The following is a 6,275-nucleotide window of genomic DNA, read 5'->3' as shown; positions in this document are numbered from 1 at the left end:
TCCTTGTGGAAGGTGCCTGCATGGGCTCTGCCCCTTTGATCGGGTCGCAGCCTGTGTAGTTGTAGGAAGTGTGTGTTCAGTATAACCTTTACCAGAGATGGGGGAGAGGCGGGAGCGGAATGGAGGTCGGTTATACCCAAGCTTTCCAAAGTGGTGGGCTGAGAATGGGTTACAGATTTGATGGCTCCCGGGGACAGAAGAGTCCCTTGGCTGGTCACCTCTAGATGCACCTTGTCTATGCCAGAGGTGGGTTGAATTGCATCCCCTTAAAAGACAAGTTTAAGTCCTAACATCCATACCTGTGGCTGTGACTTTATTTGGAAATAATGATCTTTGTGGAGGAGGATGGGCTGATGTCCTTATAAAAGGGAAATCTGGGCACAGAGAGAGGAGTATGCTGTGTGAAGATAGACACACAGAAAAACACGCACACACGGGAAGAAGGCCAGAAGGCTGCGCTGAGAAGGAAAGCTGACAAAAGCAGATAAAAAACATAAAAGCCAGGCAGATGTCCGAGGCTGGATACACCCCTGGCACGCTTTTGGCTTCCGTAATCTTGCTTGCTTGCCTCTTGATCAGCCGACTGCCCATGTAGCACAACCGGTAAGTGCCCCCTGCCCCCGATTTTTCTCTTCAGTCCCTGCAATCCCACCCACCTGTGCAGCTGATAGAAGTTTCCAAGTACCCGGAAGCTGACCAGGCGTACAAGTAGGCCAGCGCCAGGGCTCGGGGCTCAGCCTCTGGAGGGGACTCCGCTGGGCCGGCACCGGTTCAGGATAGAGTCTTTTCTGGTTCTCTAAGTGCCTGTCACTTGTCTCTTGCTGTGTGCAAGAGACAAGGGGAGTGGCTGTAGCAGCCTATGGAGGGAGGCAGAGACTGGAATGATGCAGCCACAAGTTGGGGAGCGCTAAGGACTGCCAGAAACACCAGAAACGAGGGGCTGGGCTTGGAACCCATTCCCTCTCGAAGCCTGTGGAAGAAACTAGTCCTGGGGCAGGCTGACGGCAGACTTTGGGCCCCCAGGCCTGTGAGAGAATGCACTCCTGTGGCCTGTGGGGCTGGGTCACAGCAGCTCCGGGACGCTGGTACAGACGCCCTAGAGGTCCTTCACCTGATGGACTGGGAGACTCCTTCCTTTACTGCCCCGGGGACATTCTCCTCCTTTGCTCATACCCCATCTGCGCACCGGCTCATGCCCCTCTCCCTCATCCTCCTCACCTCCGTCCCTTTCCTTCCTTCTTTTCCCAATCCCTTGGCCTCTCAGTCATCTGCAGGGTAGTGTAGTCCAGTAACGCTGCCCCCGCCCTCGGAGTCACTCAAGTGATTTATCAAGGAGACTGATGAAGATTCACGCAGGTAACTGTGCATTTAGCTGTTCTTTAGCAGTTATTAAAAAAAAGGCTTTAAAAAATACCGATTATTGACTAATTACAACATGCAAATTACAGACAGGAAGTAGGGATTACCTCCATTTGCAGGTGGGGACACTGAGTAGTTTAAGCAACTTGTCCAAGAAGGATCCAGGCTTTAAACCTGAAACTTCCTGACTTCAAAGCTCTTCCTTTAGATTACCTTACTAACAAACTTCAAAAGACGTAGCCTTGTAAATATCTGGAGGGGCTTGCCACATTTTCCCTATTCTTCCTATAATTTCACCATTTCATAAAGATTTGCTGTTGTAAGTTGGATATATGATACCTAAAGAAATTCAGGATGGTGATCTATATCTTAGTTATTCTTAATAGTTTATTTTTTCACTTAGTAGTAAAATAATAATTATCATTTGGTCTGGAGCCTACAAGCCTATAAAGCAATTCTGGTAAATTCATGGAGTTCCTTGAATAATCAGTTTATTGTGTTATACCCCGAGCTTTGGTAAAGGACTATCTCCTTTTTCTTCCCTGGAGTTTGAGCATAGAAATATCCATATATTTTCTTTTAAATGCTTACAATAATAATTTTCTTTCAAATGCAGATCTTGTATCGCATGAGATTCGAGTGTCTTATAAAATTCTTAGCCAAATAAAATAATAAATTACTCATTTTCTCAAAGTCTTTTCTGCCAGACGGAATATCCACTTAGCTTAGGCTTGAACAAATAAAGTTTTTTAGCTTAATTACTAAACTGAATGAATCTGGGGTGAGGAAAAACCCATCTTTCACTCAAGCAAACTCGAGGCTGATGTTATGAAAATGCCCTCGGTCTCCCGTCTCCAAAGCCAGTAAAAACAGTCTTCTGCCTTCCTGCTCCCGGGCACTTGAATCACTGACCGTCACTGATGTGCGCACAGACACAAACAGCACTGAACTGGGTCCAGTGAGCCTTCCTTACACACATGTCCCGCCTGACGGGATAGATCAGCAACCTCAAGGGCTTGGATGGAGTCCAAGTGCCCTTACCCAAGCGAAACATGTAGAAGACAGTTAGCCCTGGGCAAGACCAGCTACGTCATTTGCAGGCCTGGTGCGACATGAAACTGCAGGGCTCCTTGTTGGAAAATGGTGAAGCATTTTGAGACAGTGACAGCAAGTCAGTAAACTGAGTGCTTGGCCCTTCGGAGGCCGGGCTTGGGGGATTGTACTGGCCACACACCCAGGGAGCCGGCCCTGACAGGCTGTCCTTGAAGTTTTCAGACCTCTCCTTGTGCAACCTGCCATCTGGGCCTCCTCTCTCTCTCTCTCTCTCTCTCTCTCTCTCTCTCTCTCTCTCTCTCTGTCTCTCTCTCACTGCACTATTAAATCGGTCCCCAAGGCTGACTCTGACCCCTGGAGACCTTGCAAACACACTCATTCTCCCCTCTCCTTCTGCAGATGCTTCTTACCTCCACTTACTCTCTGCCACACCCACGCTGCTCTCGGCAGCCACGCTTGCTCCCTGGAGAGGTCCTGCCCTGCCACCATGGATGAGCCTTGGGAGGCTTCCCGTTGTTCTCGGTGGAAGGCCAAAGTCAAGAACACAGACCTCCACACCTGATCCTTTCTGTCCTATTTCCTCTGGTATCTTCAGCTCATGCCTCACTCTCAGCGGCCCTGGGCATTTCAGTCATCCTGGCCTTCACCGGGACCTTCTCCTGCGTAGTTCCTCCATCAGGACGCTCCGAGCCTTCTCACGGGCTGCCCCGCTGGCCTTTCTGTCTTCACCCCGCTCCTCCTAGTACACTGCCTAGTCTCGGCGTGAGTATGATGTTCTCGGGAATCTCCCTGCCTCCCTGTCCAGAACAGGTCCCCTGGCTACCCACTCCCCGGCATTCTCTTTGCTCATCCATACAACTCCTTACACTTGCCCAGTACATTTCCTGTCCATGAAGTTGGGGTCCCAGGGTGCCTGTTGCACCACACGGCAGGGATTTATTGAGGGATGTGTTGTTTGGTTCAAGGCTCTGGCAAATTCAGCATCCCAGAGAGAAAGAACTATTGTCACTTAGTAACAACGGAGCTGTTTTTGCTGCTGCTGCGTAAAAGGCTACAGAACACAGAATGTTCCGGCAGCTAGCAGCTCTGGTGGATGACGATGTAGCCCATCTGAACGGGTACCACTCCCTGAAGGTGTCCATTGGGGGCGTCGCCATCCAGCTTGCTTTAAAAGATACCATTCTGGGATTATGTGTGGTTTTTAAAATTCCGTCTCTATTTTTCTAGGTTGTGGCAATATGCACATATTGCTTTGATAACCGCGATGAACCACCCCCTCCCCAGCAAATTTGCTTAAAAAAAGAAAAAAAAAAAAAAGGACCAGGCCAGAGGACTCTTCTATAGGGGTTCATTTTCTTTGCAAATGCGTTTCCTCTGTCTGGAAAGGGGAAGCGTGTCCCCTCCTCCGCTCTACGCCGCAGAAGTACCGTGTCAACGGTGACAATTAATATTCTTATAAACATTTATGTAAAAGTAAGGGTACAAATGTAACTCAATGCCAAGCCATGAGTGCTGCTGGCCGCCAGGGACGGTGCTTGCTGCTCCTGAGGCCCTGGGCCATGGCAAAGGTGAGGGCACTGCCTTCCCTCCAAGAGCAGTGGTTTCTAGCCTCCCTGGATTATCTGTCCTCAAACACTGTCTTCCTTCTGTTACATTTGTCTTCTGCTACTTAGGCAAGAAAGGAAAAGAAATAAAATCTAAGAAAAGTCTGCGGGATAGACTAGGTGGGGATCAGAATGTGTAGTAAGGCTGAAAGGTTAGATGAACAGGACGTGGTTCCTACCAGTGCGGGATGGGATGACCCACCGTCCCTGCTGGCCTGGCACTGATGACTTAACACTGAGATGGTTCCGGACAAACCAGGTAGACAGATGCCTTGGGGACAGCAGACATAGCTCCAAGCAGTGCCTGTCCTGGGCCTGGTCCCTGTGGGCCCCTGCGTGAGGCCACACCGTGCAGCCGCTCCTGTCTCTCCCCTCCCCGTGAGGAGTTCACAGTATCGCCATTTTCCAGGGTAGTTTTGAGAATCGACTCTGGCCTGAAACTGGGAACCCAGACCATAATTTTATCTTTAGCATGTCACTCAGTTTCTCATTTTCTAGAATGAAACCTCCTTGACTTTGGTTTTAAAAAGATTTGTGATTAAAGAGAAAACAGGATCCTGGAATGAACTTTGATTTTGATACATTTGAGCTGTCAAAATTGTTCCCTATAAGTTGCACCCAATGCAAATTTCAGTTCCTAAAAAACCCAAATAAGGGAATAAATGTTAAGGACAGGAGGTTTGATTTGTCTCTTCCTAAACTGATGACCTGGTAGGAACATTGCTGATTGAGGAAAAACGTGTCAGCTTCCTGCTAACACAGGCACACTCAGAGCTGGCGGATGATTGTTCTATTTCTGCCGCAGAGGCGGGGAGACAGGTGAGTTAGGACAGGTTGTAAGTGAGGGTTCTAATAAAGACGTTGAGTGTGGACTGCCTCTTCATGCACGCTGCCTCCAGTGTGGCCAGTATCCCCGGGAGAGATGACGTCAGCGTCCCTGCTTACAGACAGAAGCTCAGAGTGGGTAAGTGGCCTGAGGACCAGCATCCAGGTCTGGCTGCCTCTCCTCTTCAGCAAAGACGGGGAAATCTACTTCTTATATGTCTTACAGCCTTCTACTTCTTATATGTCAACAAGCAGAGCTGAGATGTCACTGACAGAGAGCTGAGTGTCCCCAGCTGAGTAACAGAGGTGAAACAGAAGCTGCTTTTGATTTTTAATGAAAGAGTCTTGATACCCTTTATTTAGGGAATTGTTCTTAATAGATCACAAAGAACGTTCACATTCACTGTGAAGGAAGAGCAGCCGCGATAATAACAGCAATAGTAATAATAAGCAAGCCTGTTATGGGGTGCCTGGGGGGCTCAGGTCATGATCTCACAGTCTGTGGGTTCAAGCTCCGCATCAGGTTGTGTGCTGACAGCTCAGAGCCTGGAGCCTGCTTCGGATTCTGTGTCTCCCCCACTCTCTGTCCCTCCCCTTCTCGCACTCTGTCTCTCTCTCTCTCTCAAAAATGAATAAATGTTAAAAAAAAATTTTTTTTTAAAGCATGCCCGTTATGCAGGGCTTGTCACTCGCCAGTGAGGACTGAGACTTTGGGAGGTGATTGAACTAGGATTTTGTCCCCGGACTAACCCCAAGGATCAAGCTTTTTGTGCTTGATCACGTGATCGTTTTCTAGTCTGTTTATCTCGTTTTACAGCTGAGGAAGCTGAGATGCTTGGAGGCTAAGACTTGCTCAGCGTTCGTGCTTCGAACACACAGAGCAGAGCTCACACCGCACCGCGGGGGCTTCTGCCCTCAGGACACAGAGCCAGCACCTGCCAGCCGCGGCGAGGCGTTCTGGGTTCCCTCAGCCTGCAGCCCAAAGCACCATGGAATGATGGGACTCAAGACGTAAGGATCTGTACCAGTCAGAGATCTCTAGGGTTCATGGGGCAGAAATTGCCAGACTGAAACAAACAAAGAAAATGTAAGTTTTCCCAAAAAATAGGAATTTGAATAGAAACCTAGACAAAAGCCAAGGTTCAGTTAAACTGTGTTTGAATTAGTGAATGTATCTGTAACCAGCTATTTATTTCATTAAAATCTTCCAGAAAACATGTATGGACTATAAACATGGTCTTTGTTTTTGTGATCAACTCTTTTTAAAGTCTTAAAAAATTTTTTTGCAATGATAACTTAGTGGGGGAAATGTGCCAATATACCTCCCCATCAACCATGCTGATGGGCCCACGGCTTTTTATGAGCTCTTTGCTACGAAGCAGTCTGCTGCCTAGACTTTCCTGGCTAATAACCTACTTGTCCCTGAAGCTCCCT

At 48.4% G+C, this 6,275-nt stretch overlaps 1 long non-coding RNA gene across 1 annotated transcript; it reads left to right on the top strand.

Annotated features, from left to right (window-relative positions):
- Positions 1–39: 39 nt before the first annotated feature.
- Positions 40–6,058, top strand: LOC115297089. The gene is made up of 2 exons (XR_003911260.1): positions 40–4,980; positions 5,659–6,058. It is a non-coding gene; the product is annotated as an uncharacterized LOC115297089 (long non-coding RNA).
- Positions 6,059–6,275: the final 217 nt, after the last annotated feature.

Source organism: Suricata suricatta, chromosome 7, assembly GCF_006229205.1.
Source record: "Suricata suricatta isolate VVHF042 chromosome 7, meerkat_22Aug2017_6uvM2_HiC, whole genome shotgun sequence".
Lineage (NCBI taxonomy): Eukaryota > Metazoa > Chordata > Mammalia > Carnivora > Herpestidae > Suricata > Suricata suricatta.
This window is presented reverse-complemented; position numbering and strand designations above follow the sequence as displayed.